The sequence below is a fragment of the Ranitomeya variabilis genome, chromosome 1 (genome assembly GCF_051348905.1).
Source record: "Ranitomeya variabilis isolate aRanVar5 chromosome 1, aRanVar5.hap1, whole genome shotgun sequence".
In the NCBI taxonomy this organism is placed as follows: Eukaryota; Metazoa; Chordata; class Amphibia; order Anura; family Dendrobatidae; genus Ranitomeya; species Ranitomeya variabilis.
The window spans coordinates 141,598,065-141,612,585 of record NC_135232.1 but is presented as its reverse complement, the minus strand read 5'-3'; the positions used below and the strand labels follow the sequence as shown (position 1 = coordinate 141,612,585).

The following is a 14,521-nucleotide window of genomic DNA, read 5'->3' as shown; positions in this document are numbered from 1 at the left end:
TAATTTGGAACACAGTGTATATGGGGATGTAGGCTGGGCAGGCCCCACACTGATTCAAGACCTAAACATCTCACTCGTGACCCCAAAACTGGAAGGATCTCAGACTCTTGACCTGCTATCCAGGGATAAAATGCATGAGACGTTTCTTGACCCAAGGACATATCTCCTTTGCAAATTATAGTCATTATGCCATGACTCACATAGCAGTAACATCATTTTGGTACTCAGCTGGTATTTCCAAAGCAACAGTGTCAGCAGAAAGTAATGGGAAGCCTTTAGAACAGTGTGGTCCATTTAGTGTGAAAAAAAAATTGTAACGGGTGACAATGTTTCTAATCTTTTATAAACTAGTAGGAATGTACAGTACAGTTAATCTCCCTCATGTCTGATACAGGTTGCTTTACCCTACAGATGCCTTGGTCAATTGTGACCATAGCATCTAAGTGGTTGACAGAGGGAAAGGACTTGTCAGGGGTAGCTCTGATGGCAATTGTTAAACCACTGCAGCAGTTCCATATTTATTACGAGGCCCATGAGGCAGTTTCTGGCATCAGCTCCATGAGACATGCCACCCCACAACCATGAAGGGGTGCTATAACAGGTATGTAACAGAATATTTAGAAATATTATATTTTATATAATCATAATTGTAAGGGTGCGATAAAACTGAGAAATTACATTTTTAATTGTGGGACAACCCCATTGATAGTATAAAAGAGTTGTAACAATGGTGGTGTCACGGGGTTACCGCAATGGAGAAGAGCCAGAAGACCGCAACGTCTGGTGGCTCCTACTCCACCACTGAGAAGAAGCACTTCTCCAGTGTATTAAACGTGTTTCTTTCAGCAGAACAGGGGTTAATCGGCCATGTTGGAAATTTCTGCATTCAACTGTGCTCGGTTAGCCACTCCCTTCCCCCTAAAATCTAGGCTTGATTACCAAATCCTTGTCTGAGTTAGCAATTGCTGCAAGACATAGGAGTGGGAGAAGTTGGTGTTGAGAAGGTGTGCTGGACGAATTTATTAGCGACTGTTGCCCGGTTTGTAAGCTTGGAAATTGCTTATCCTTTCCTGCTTTGCTTTCTTCCCCCTCCCTACACACCCTTGTGAATACCTCTGTTATATGTGAGTGTATATTTTTTGCGTGTGGAGTTTACCCTTGTCTGTGTTACCCTGTCTGTCGGGTTGGTTTACTGCAGTGCACAGTAGCGGCCTCTCTTCCCTGGGTGGGGGAAGGGGAACAGATGAAGGGCTAATCTAGGTGATAGGGCAAGGGCGGAGGCCCTGGTGTCTTCTTCATCTGAAGTCGATTCGTGACAGGTGGCATACAGATAATATGTCACAGGCAAGGAGATCTGTCATGATTCCCTACTGCAGTGTACACTAAATTTATCAAAAGCCTGGTTCATGAATATGGCATAAAGATGAAGAGAAACACCACCACAAAGAAAAAAAATAAAAAGAACATCAGTTACATTACATATGGCGCTGACTTAGAGGGCTTGACACAAGATCTAAGGTGGAGAGTTTTTGCTTTTATTTTATTCTTGCTGTTCCCCAAAGTATTCCTTTAAAAAAAAAAAAAAATCTTTACCAAAAGGGTGTTGCTCAGTGGATAATTATGTAGGGCAGCTTAAAGACCATTCAAAATTAGTAATAAATGTAAAGGTCAAGATCTTTGGCAGATTTAAATGAATCTGTCACCAGGTTTTTTATATTTAATCTGAGAGCAGCATACTATAGGGCACAACACAAGGGTCTGATTACAGGGATGTGTCACTAGGTTGTGTGCTGCAATTTCAATATAATTCAGTATTTTATCAGAAGGAGATTATCACTGCAGGACTACATCTCACATAGAGGCCAGTCAGGCTAATCTGTGTAACCCCACCCCAGCCACTGATTAACAACTTGCTGACAATGCACAGTGTATACAGGAAGCTGCCAGTCAGGGGTATTGGTGGGGTTATAGACAGTCCAAAAAATTTTAGATCTGCTACATCTACATCAGACAAAGCGGGTATTATAAAAAAAACTCCACCAGGCAGCCCAGTAAGTGATACATCCTTGGAAACAGTCTCTCTTAGGGTATGTTTCCATGGTCCGGAATCCCAGAGCTTTGGACGCAGCGGATACCCTGCTCCGCCCAAATGCTGCCCCCTTTTGTACGCGCGGTGATTCCACCTGTGTTCATTGAACACAGGTGGAATCACCGCATCCTATACATAGACTGTGTTATTTATCTTGCGGAGACTGAGCGTCTCCGCAAGATTAATAAACATGCTGCGGTCTGGAAAGACGCACCACATGTGCGTATACACAGGTCTGCCACCTGCGTGTTTGTACGCGTAGTGGAGATGGGATTTCATAAAATCCCCTCCACTATGCTGTAACTTCCAGACGCTGTGGATTGGACACTGCGGCTGTACGCAGCGTCCAATGTGCAGAAAATACTGAAGAAATACACTCCGTGGAAACATACCCTAACACTACACCATGCTGCTCTCAGATAACATAGCAAAAACCTGCTATAAAATGTAAAAAAAAATAACTCAGGGGAATAGCGGGAGTAAAATAAGAGCAAAAACTGGCTCTTTTAAACTGGAGACTGGTCCTGTTTATAAACACTCCTATCTTGGGCAATTAGAAAAGTAATGGCAAAACTTAAAAACGCTCTCCACATAAGAGTTTTATAGTCAAAACCCATATTTGTCAATGTATTTACAAAAAAGTACATTAATACATCTCCCTTAGGACGCAGTCAGACCCGGGTGTGAGACCTGCATAGATATAGTCCAGACCTCCCAACTGTCCCGGATCCAACGGGACAGTCCCGATTTTGAGACTCTGTCCCGCTCGGGATCTTACTTTTCCCGCACTGCACTGAGGTTGTACCAGCCTTAGGAGAAACTACAGAAGCAGCGAGCGCATGGACACGTGGGTCACATGACTGCGATAAGTCAGAACTTGTCTAGTCGTGAACCTGAACCCCGCCCCCTCTAGTGATGTCACTCACCTATTTCAGCCGCATCTTCATTCTCCTCACATGGTGCCCGGTCTGCCCGTCCTATGGCATCTGTCTCTGCTACCGGGGGTGCTGTGTAGTTACTGGAGCCACTCCTAACACGCTCCCTCCTGAAATGAAGATGCTTACAACCTGGAGTGAGGTATATGTGGGGGTGTCCGGGGTCACGTGGTGTAAATATCAGTGTTGTTTTACCACAGATTACTAGCACAGCATGCAGTGTCAGTAATCTGTGGTAGAACTACTACTCCCAGCATGTAGTGTCAATAATCTGTGGTAAAACTACTACTCCCAGCATGCAGTGTCAGTAATCTGTGATAAATCTACTACTCCCAGCATGCAGTGTCAGTAATCTGTGGTAAAACTACTACTCCCAGCATGCAGTGTCAGTAATCTGTGATAAATCTACTACTCCCAGCATGCAGTGTCAGTAATCTGTGGTAAAACTACTACTCCCAGCATGCAGGGTCTGTAATCTGAAGTAAAACTACTACTCCCAACATGCAGCGTCAGTAATCTGTGATAAAACTACTACTCCCAGCATGCAGTTTCAGTAATCTGTGGTAAAACTACTATTCCCAGCATGCAGTGTCAGTAATCTGTGATAAATCTACTACTCCCAGCATGCAGTGTCAGTAATCTGTGGTAAAACTACTACTCCCAGCATGCAGGGTCTGTAATCTGAAGTAAAACTACTACTCCCAACATGCAGCGTCAGTAATCTGTGATAAAACTACTACTCCCAGCATGCAGTATCAGTAATTAGTGGTAAAACTACTACTCCCAGCATGCAGTGTCTGTAATCTGAAGTAAAACTACTATTCCCAGCATGCAGTGTCAGTAATCTGTGATAAATCTACTACTCCCAGCATGCAGTGTCAGTAATCTGTGGTAAAACTACTACTCCCAGCATGCAGTGTCAGTAATCTATGGTAAAACTACTACTCCCAGCATGCAGTGTCTGTAATCTGAAGTAAAACTACTACTCCCAGCATGCAGTATCAGTAATCTGTGGTAAAACTACTACTCCCAGCATGCAGTGTCAGTAATCTGTGGTAAAACTACTACTCCCAGCATGCAGTATCAGTAATCTGTAATAAATCTACAACTCCTAGCATGCAGTGTCAGTAATCTGTGGTAAAATTACTTCTTCCAGCATGCAGTGTCAGTAATCCCTGGTAAAACTACTACTCCCAGCATGCAGTGTCATTAATTTGTGGTAAAACTACTACTCCCAGCATGCTGTGCTTGTAATCCATGATAAAACTACTACTCCCAGCATGGTAGAACTACTACTCAGGGAGTAGTAGTTTTATCATCTATCACTGATGGGGAATGGGGGGCATGTACAAGAAAACACTAGGGGGGAATGGGGGCCTATACGGGAACACAGTACGGGGAATGGGGGGCATGTACGAGAAAACAGTATGGGGGAATGGGGGGGGCATGTACAAGAAAACAGTATGGGGGAATTGGGGGCATGTACGAGAAAACAGTATGGGGGAATGGGGGGCATGTACGAGAAAACAGCATGGGGGAATGGGGGGCATGTACGAGAAAACAGTACGGGGGAATGGGGGCATGTACAAAAAAACAGTATGGGGGAATGGGGGCATGTATGAGGAAACAGTATGGGGGGATGGGTGCAGAAAAAGTGGTGATTGGGGAGGGGTGCAGACAGTATGGGGAGCGAACGGGGAATGTATGCGGACACGGTGTGAGTAGTGATGTGAAAAATGTATGTGGACAGAGTATGGGGAGTGAGGGTGATGGGATGTGTGCAGACACAGTATGGGGAATCAGAGGTATGTGTGAGCAGGCAGTTTAAAAAGTGAGGGGGTAAATATATGAGGAGACAGTATGGTGAACAGGGGGGATGTGAGAGAAGACAGTATGAGGAGGGAGGGGAATAGTGTGAGGAGACAGTATGGGGGAGAAAAGTGAGTGGGCACAGAATAGAAACTGAGTAGTGGGGGCGTAGTATGTACTGTATATGGGTAAGCCAGGATGCACATATATGGGGGGCCAGGATGCACATATATGGGGGAGCCAGGATGGATTTATGGGGGGGATGCCAGGGCAATGGACTAGGATGGATATATGGGGGTCCAGGAGAGATATATGGGGGGCACGACAAGGGATATATGGGGGCCAGTATGGATAGCTGGTGGGCAGGATGGATAGCTGGGGGCCAGCTGCACAAGGGACATAGGGGGCCAGGTTGGGGCATAATATAAAATAAAGGGAGCCAGGCTGGGCGAGATTATTAAATAAAGGGGGCCAGGATGATGGACTTAATTACTGTTTGGGGGCCAGAATGAGAAAAATGCTATATTAGTTTATGGTGACAAGCAGGGAGCATAATTTCCTTAGGGTCCAATTAGGGACATTATTACTACTGCAATATAATTTACTTTTTAGGAAACTCTTTTCCATGGAGGGAACAAAAGGGGGTCCTTTTACTGTGCAAGGCGGCACTACGTCACTTTTTTTCTTCATCTGACATAGTGTAGAATTCAGGGAGAAAGTGGGTAAAGTGCTCTGGAAGCAATCAGCTATTGATGACTGTGTGTTATTTTTTGCAGAGGTGAGTTCTGGTTGAAACAAGTGATGGCGGTCTGTGCTAGCTGAAGAAAAAAAGGGAAGAAGAAGGACTTCAACAAGAGACGTCATCGGTGAGTCAGTGTATTACATGTACATGCACACTATACACTATATATTGTGTACAGAGTTCCTGTGTATAATGTCACTGGTGATCACTGTATTACCTGTACACTGACACTATATACAGAGCTCCTATATATAATGTCAGTGGTGATCACTGTATTACGTGTACACTGACACTATATACAGAGCTAATGTGTATAAGGTCACTGGTGATCACTGTATTACCTGTACACTGACAGTATATACAGAGCTACTGTGTATAAAGTCACTGGTGATCACTGTATTACCTGTATACTGACAGTATATACTGAGCTGTTGTGTATAATGTCACTGGTGGTAATAACAGTGTTGTTAGTTTTGTGGTTTGTATTCATGATCAGTATTGTAGTATTCAGTCACTATGTGGTGGTAATTTGTGGTCTGTTCACTGTATGGCGGTATTTATCCCCTGTATGTCGTATTATTCAGTCACTATGTGGTGGAATATGTAGTCTAGTTATGGTGTGGTGGTATTTCTCCTTGTATGTGGTATTATTTGGTGCCTATATGCTGGTATTATTCGGTCACTATGTGGTCTGGTCATGGTGTGGTGGTATTTCTTCCCTGTAGAAGATTCTTTATTTCCATTAGAGATTAGATACTTGGATCACAGCGTCAGAGATGCACTTACAGGGGTTCTCCTGTGAAAAAAGTAATCACCTCTCCAGAGGATTAGTGATAACGTATTGATTGGTGGTGGTGGGGGTCTGACTGCTGGGACCCAGTCAGCAGAATGTGGAACTTTTATCCCCATTACACTGGAGCGGTATGTCCGACTTGACCACTGATCCATTCATTTACTCTGTGGCTGCGAGCGCTGCTCTTGTTTTTTTCTAGCAGCCCCAAAGAGAATGAATGGAGCTGCGGTCAGACATCTGAACTGCTGCTGCATTTTAAAATGGGGATAAGTTTCCTGTCATGGATAAAACTTCCCCATTCTTCTGATCAGTGCAGTTTCTAATGGTCGGACCTAAGCGATCACCTATCCTGTGGAGCCCATGGAACGGTGATAACTTGTTTTAACCACAGAACCTTTAATGCAAAACACCGTAATTGTACATCCAGTTATGGGGACACACAGTAGATGTGCAGGAGCCCCCTGTGTTTTACAGTCGATGCTCCACTATAATGGGGATAACAACTGACAGATATTTGCATATAGCTGTAGGGTGGGCCCCTAGAGTCCATTCCCCTGGTGGGCCCCAGACACCCCAGTTTGACCCTGCCTGTTAGCCAAGTATATGGATACATCAAACAATATCCACTTTACTTATCCGTACTGGTGACTATTTAGCTACACCATATATACCAGGACCCTCTTTTCCTCCTCTCTCCAGGTATCAATGCACTAGCACTTCATGTACCTGTTTTGTAATAGAAATCCTTTCAAACACTCTACCTCATGGTGTTGATGTCTAGATTTTCTCTATATGTTGCTAAATACAGAATGTAAGTCCGCAAGGGCAGGGTCCGCTCCCCTCTGTACCAGTCCGTCACTCTAAACCAGTTTACTATAAGCGATATCTATAACCCTGTATGTAACCCCTTTCTCAAGTACAGCACCATGGAATTAATGGTGCTATATAAATAAATAATAATAATAATAATAATAATAATAAATAATAAGTGATCTTCTCACATTTATTTATATTTAGTTCTTTACAACTATAATAAAATATTCTAACATAAAGGTATTTTGCGATACCTTGGATTGAATTTGTTATATATAATTTTGGTATTATTTTCGATTTGGTATAGAATGTTATTTATATATATCTGGGTACACACTTTTGACTAGTGCCCTCATACTGGTTGTTTCTCCCCTATAAGTAGTTTTATCTTGATCTAATAAAGCTTGTCATTTTTGTTTATCATTACTTGCCCTTTTTTCTGTCTTTTTTGAATTGTGTACAGATCTCCTATGTATGTCACTGGGGAGTCACTGTATTACCTATACACTATAAACAGAGCTCCTGTGTATAATGTCACTGATTATCACTGTATTACCTGTACACAATATATATATAGTATGTACACAATATATATAGTATATACACAGCTCCTGTGTATAATGTCACCAGTGATCACTGTGGTACCTGTACACTGACACTATATACAGAGCTCCTGTGTATAATATCACTGATGATCACTGTATTACCTGTTCACTATATATATATATATATATATATATATATATATATATATATATATATAGTATATACACAGCTCCTGTGTATAATGTCACCGTACACTGTACTTTAATACTATATAAAGAGCTCTAAAAATAGATTTGGCACTCCCAACTTAGATGCAGGAAATATGAAAATATTTTATTAACGTATGTACTTTATGAAAACTTTGAAATTTCGGCCAAAACTAGGCCTTCATCAGAAGTTTTCTTCAGCTCTTGAAGATGATACAATCAGGTCAGGTACAACTGAGCAATAAAGTCTTTGTGGGATCAGCCAAGGCGCTGGGGTCATGCACAACACTGCAGGAGATAAAGCACTTTATCTGACCTGTTTGTATCGTCTTCAAGAGCTGAAGAAAATTTCTGATGAAGGCCTAGTTTTGTCCAAAACGGCAACATTTTCATACAGTGGATGTACCTACGTTAATTAAATATTTTCATATTTTCTGAATCTAAATTGGGAGTGCCGATTCTATTTTTAGACTATTTTGGAGTAGTTTCCTATTCGGGCACCCTTTAATAGTGGAGTGCCATGCAGCCTTTTTTGATATATACAGAGCTCCTCCTATGTATAATGTCACCGGTGATCACTGTATTACCTGTACACTGACACTATATACAGAGCTCCTGTGTATAATGTCACTGGTTATTCCTGTATTACCTGTACACTGACACTATATACAGAGCTCCTGTGTATAATGTCACTGGTGATCCATGTATTACCTGTAGACTATACGCTATATACAGAGGTCCTGTGTATAATGTTACTAGTGATCCCTGTATTACATGTACCCTGACACTATATGCAAAGCTCCTATGTATACTGTCACTGGTGATCCCTGTATTACCTGTACACTATATACAGAGCTCGTGTATAATTTCACTAGTTATCACTGTATTATCTGTACACTGACACTATATACAGAGCTCCTGCGTATAATGTCACTGGTGATCACTGTATTACCTGTACACTATATACAGAGTTTCTGTGTATAATGTCAATGGAGTGTTGTTCATATTGTTGTTTTTATTAATGATCAGTATTGTAATATTCGGTCGCTATGTCATAATATGTGGTCCGGTCATAGTGTAGTGGTTTTTATCCCCGTATGTGGTATTATTCGGTACCTATGAGGTCTGGTCATGGTGTAGCGGCATTTTTTCCTTGTATATGGTATAATTCGGTCACTATGTTGTGGTAGTATATGGTCTGGGCACGGTGTGGTGTTATTTCTCCCTTCTATGTGGAATTATTTTGTTGCTATATGCTGGTAACATGTACCTCAGTTATAGAGTGGCGGTATTTCCCAGTTGTACAGTATGTTGTATTCAGTCACTATGTGGTGGTAATATGTAGTCCAGTCACGGTGTGGCGGTATTTCTCCCTTGTATGTGGAATTATTTGGTCGCTATATGCTGGTAACATGTAGTTCAGTCATGGTGTGGTGGTATTTTTCCCTTGTATGTGGTATTATTGGTCTTGCTATAGTGGATTGTGTTGTGTATGGCGTCATTTGTTCTCACTGATGATATTAATTAGGAGAAGATTCTTTATTTCCATTAGTGATTAAATACTTGGAACAAGATGCACTTACAGGGGTTCTCCATTGAAAACAAGTAATCACCCCTCCACAAGATAAGTGATAACTTATTGATTGGAGGGGTCTGACTGCTGGGACCCACACTGATTTTCAGAATGTGGAGCTTTTATTCCCATTAGACTGGAGTGGCTTGACCACTGATTCATTCATTCCCTCAGTGCTGCACTTGTTTTTTTCTGGAATCCCCAAAGAGAATGAATAGAGATGTGGCCAGACATCTCACCTGCCGCTGCATTATAAAAAGGGGATAAAAGTGTCCTGTCAGGGATAACAGTTCTCTATTCTTCCGATCATTGCGGTTTCCAATGGTTGGACTCAAACGATCAATAAGTTATCAGCTATCCTCTGGAGCCCTTGGATCGTTATTTTTGAACCATAGAACCCTTTAGTTCAAACTACGGTAATTATACATCTCATATAATTGCAGGAGACGCCTGTGTTTTACAGTCGAAGCTCCACTATAACGGGGATAATGGCTAACATGTACTTGGTTATAGCTGTAGGGTGGGCCCTCAGGCTCAATTCCTCCTGTTGGACCCAAATACCCCAGTCCAACACTGAATAAAATGATGGGTCACTAGGCTCACCTCTTCTGCAAGGTAGTAAAGACATATAGAGTACGGTACATATTCACTACATATACAGTATACCCACCACTAATATTATTTTATATAGCCCAATTTAAAAGGTAATAATAAACAAAATAAAAATAAGAAATAAATGCACATAAACACACAACATACAGGAACACATACAAATACCCTCACCTGTATGTAGGTGTATACAGGTATACTCACTTATACACAGTCAATACATATACGGTACATGCACATATGAGCACATTTACTAAGGTGTAGGCATATATACATATACTACTACATAAATTGAGTGCCTAGTGGAATATACAGCCCTTATTAGCAGCCTATTTCTTTATTACAGAAGCAGTAGTGTCGCTTACTGGGGAAGTGGAACACTTGTTTGGTTCCATGAATGATGGATATAAAGGATTTTTTGCATATATACGGTACATATTTACAAAACAGCCTCAGAGGGTATAAAACTAGGAAAAGAAGTATACTTTGCATGGAATCAATCTCAGTGGTTTCTCTAAACTTAAATAAACCCTCATTACACTGATTTAACAACATTGTATCAATTTTCTCATAAGCCTTTTAAGTGCATCTCAAGAGGAAGATAAAAATTAAAGAATTGCCATCTGCAATGAATTTAGCACTGTAAGTAATGGAAGGACACTTTTGTTTCTACGCATTCATCCTATTAATTCTCATAACTAATAACTCAGTCCTGCCTTGAATTCTAATCATTCCATCTGACCCAAACTACACATATGTTAATATATTGGTATTGCTGTACAATATATTTTCAGTTCTCCATTATAGTGAGACATTAAATGCAGAATGTGCAGGTAGTATAACTGAAGTCTTTTTATTCTTTGTGGTGGGGTTCCTCGTGCTTCTGATCACCACTACACTTATCTGAAAATGGCCACCAGATTCTCAGGGTACCCCATACACACTAAGGCCACATTCACACATTCGGTATTTGGTCACTGACTCACTAGTTGAAATTAGTATTTTTAAGCCAAGACAAGGAATGGGTGAAAAATGTAGAAGTGGTGCACGTGTTTTTATCATACTTTTCCTGTGATTGTTCTACTCCTAATTTTGATTTACAAATATTGGAGGTATAATCCTGACCAAATAATGAATGTGTGAACGTGGCCTAAGGGAAATTTATTAGGCTACATGCAGCAGAATTCTGTGGATATATGCACCAAAATATTAGAATATATGGGTCTTATCAAAAAAGGAAACCTTTTCTAACCTGCGAAATTGTGCGGCAAAAAATTAGCCAGAATTGTGCTGTGCACTTCTTGCACAAAGTAAGCCAACTAAAAAGTGATGTAAACTTAGAACACACAATCACAAAACTCTCCAGATTTATTAAAGGGGCATTCCGTGAACAGTGATGTTCACATCCTCAAGTACCTATAATTCAGTGTGACGCTGGAGCTGCTCCTCACTGCTCCCCCTCCCTTCTGTGATGTTACGTCACAGATCAGGGGAGGCCTGTTTCCTTCTAGTAGTTGCCATCCTCCTGATAATTTCTGCTTCTATTCAGTCCTAGATAAGAGGGTGTGGTCTTTTCCCTAAACTAGGACTGTAGGGATGGAGATATTATCAGGGAGCTGGCAGCTACTAGCAGGGAGAAGGTCACACCTCCACCACGCCCCATCATCTCAGACTGTAGACAAGAAAACATTATCTCTAGTAGCCAGGAGCAGGCCATGCCCCCTGAATTGTGAAGTAACGTCCCAGAAGGGAAGGGGAGAACTAAGGAGCAGCTCAACTGAACTAAAGGCACTGTAAGTATGGGAAACCACACTATTTAGATTATCTTTATAGTTTATGAGGGCATGGCCATTAGAATATTTTTTTTTATCTCCCTGGAGTACCCCTTTAACCTTTTAGTGTCGCAGCCAATTTTCCAAGCTTTAACATTTATAACTATCAGGGGATGCAACTCCACTGCCTCCAATCATCAGAACAATTACGCACATGACTGACAAAGGATGGACGAGGCCATGGACGTTTTCCCTACTAGGCCAGATATCGGAGAACTCACAGTTCGGTGTATACACCTCCGATTCCAATGCATGGAATATATACATATACCCCAATACAATCACTGCCAACTCCACAATAACAATAGGAATTAGCTGCCACCAAAAATCGTTTATACAAGCTGATTGAACACCTGCTGAGTTGGCGTATTGCTTTAGAGGGGGGGTTTAAAGACCAAGAGGAACAGAGTTATTACATTTTATATATTTAATCCAGAAAAGTAGGCAGTGTTTATAAAAAAAATATACAAAGAGGTTACAAAATGGAAACAAAACAATATGGTATATACAGTAGGGAAAATAAGTATTTTGCAAGTTTTCCCACCTAAAAAGAATGGAGAGGTCTGTAATATTTATCGTAGGTATACTTCTAAAAGTCTAAAATGAAAAAAAAAAACAGAAAATCACATTGTATGATTTTTAAATAATTAAATTGCATTTTATTGCATGAAATAAGTATTTGATGACCTACCAACCAGCAAGAATTCTGGCTCTCACAGACCTTTTATTTTTTTCTTTAAGAAGCCCTCCTTTTGTGCACTTACCTGTTTGAACTCCTTACCTGTATAAAAGACACCTGCCCACTCACTCAATCAATCACACGCCACTCTCTCCACCATGGCTAAGACCAAAGAGATATCTAAGGACACCAGGGACAAAATTGTAGACCTGCACAAGGCTGGGATTGGCTACAGGACAATAGGCAAGCAGCTTGATGAGAAGGCAACAACTATTGGCACAATTATTAGAAAATGGAAGAAACACAAGACGGCTGTCAGTCCTCCTCAATCTGGGGCTCCATGCAAGATCTCGCCTCGTGGTGTAAGGATAATTCTGAGAAAGATCAGGACTCTACCCAGAACTGCATGGGAGGACCGGGTCAATGACCTGAAAACAGCTGGGACCACAGTTTCAAACATTACCTTTAGTAACACACTATGCTGTCATGGACCAAAATCCTGCAAATCACGCAAGGTCCCCCTGCTAACGCCAGCACATGTTCAGGCCTGTTTGAAGTTGGCCAATGACCATCTGCAGGTACCAGAGGAGGCACGGGGGAACGTCATGTGGTCAGATGAGACCAAAATAGAACTTTTTGGTATCAACTCCACTCACTGTATTTGGAGGAAGAAGAGTAAGTACAACCCCAAGAACACTGTCCCCTCTGTCTCTTTCAATTGTGCCCTTTGGAATTCTCGCTCTGTGTGTAATAAAATCTCCTTCATTCATGACTTCTTCCTTTCTAACTCTCTTAATCTCCTGGCTCTCACTGAAACCTGGATCCAGCAGTCAGACACCACCGCTGCTGCTGCTCTTTCATATGGTGGACTACACTTTTCTCATACCCCAAGATCAGACAACAGAGCAGGTGGAGGCGTTGGTCTGCTCCTTTCACCCAAATGTACCTTCCAAGTTATCTCCCAAGTACCCTCACTTGTATTCCCTTCCTTTGAGGTCCATGCTGTCAGACTCTACGTCCCCTTCTCCATGCGAGTGGTGGTGATTTATCGTCCTCCCGGCCCCTCTCATCAGTCCCTGGATCACTTTGCCACCTGTCTCCCACACTTTCTCTCCTGTGACACCACCACCCTTATCATGAGTGATTTCAACATCCCCATTGCTTCTCCCGTCTCCCCATCTGCTTCTCACCTTTTATCTCTATCCTCCTCTTTCGGCCTCTCGCAGCATACTACCTCTCCAACGCATGACGATGGAAACTCCCTTGACTTGGTCTTCTCCCGGCTTTGCTCAGTGGACAATTTCACAAACTCCCCTCTCCCGCTCTCTGACCACAACCTTCTTTCATTCTCTATCAAGAACTGCCATTCCGCTCAGGTCACCCCCACTTTCCACACTTATAGAAACATACAGGCCATTAACACCCAGAAACTTATGAAGAACTTGCAGTCCTCATTGGCCCCAATCTCCTCAATCTCATGTCCTGATTCTGCTCTGAAGCATTACAATGAAACCCTGCAAAGTGCCCTGGATGAAGCTGCACCTCCTATACATAGAACTCAGCACAGAAGGCGACAACCGTGGCACACGCTGCAAACACGTTTCCTGCAGCGGTGCTCCAGGTGCGCCGAACGTCTGTGGAGAAAATCTAATGTACCCGAAGATTTCATCCATTATAAGTTCATGCTAAAAACATACAACTCTGCCCTTCTCCTCTCCAAACAAACCTATTTCAACACCCTCATCACCTCACTGTCAAATAACCCTAAACATCTCTTTGACACTTTCCAGTCCCTACTCAACCCCAGAGAGCAGGCCCCAACCACGGATCTCCGCGCTGACGATCTGGCCAATTACTTCAAATAAAAAATTGACCACATTCGACAGGAAATCATC

The 14,521-nt window shown here is 42.0% G+C and overlaps 1 protein-coding gene and 1 long non-coding RNA gene across 2 annotated transcripts in view; one reads left to right on the top strand and one right to left on the bottom strand.

Annotated features, from left to right (window-relative positions):
• ARSK (arylsulfatase family member K) overlaps nucleotides 1–14,521 on the bottom strand; it is a 194,188-nt gene that overhangs the window by 103,011 nt on the left and 76,656 nt on the right. The window lies entirely within an intron of this gene.
• The window catches only part of LOC143807623 (uncharacterized), an 85,188-nt gene continuing 73,729 nt past the window's right edge, over nucleotides 3,063–14,521 (top strand). Inside the window, exons 1-2 of the long non-coding RNA XR_013221773.1 lie at nucleotides 3,063–3,166; nucleotides 5,610–5,699. This is a non-coding gene — a long non-coding RNA (uncharacterized LOC143807623). The remainder of the gene's footprint in view (nucleotides 3,167–5,609; nucleotides 5,700–14,521) is intronic.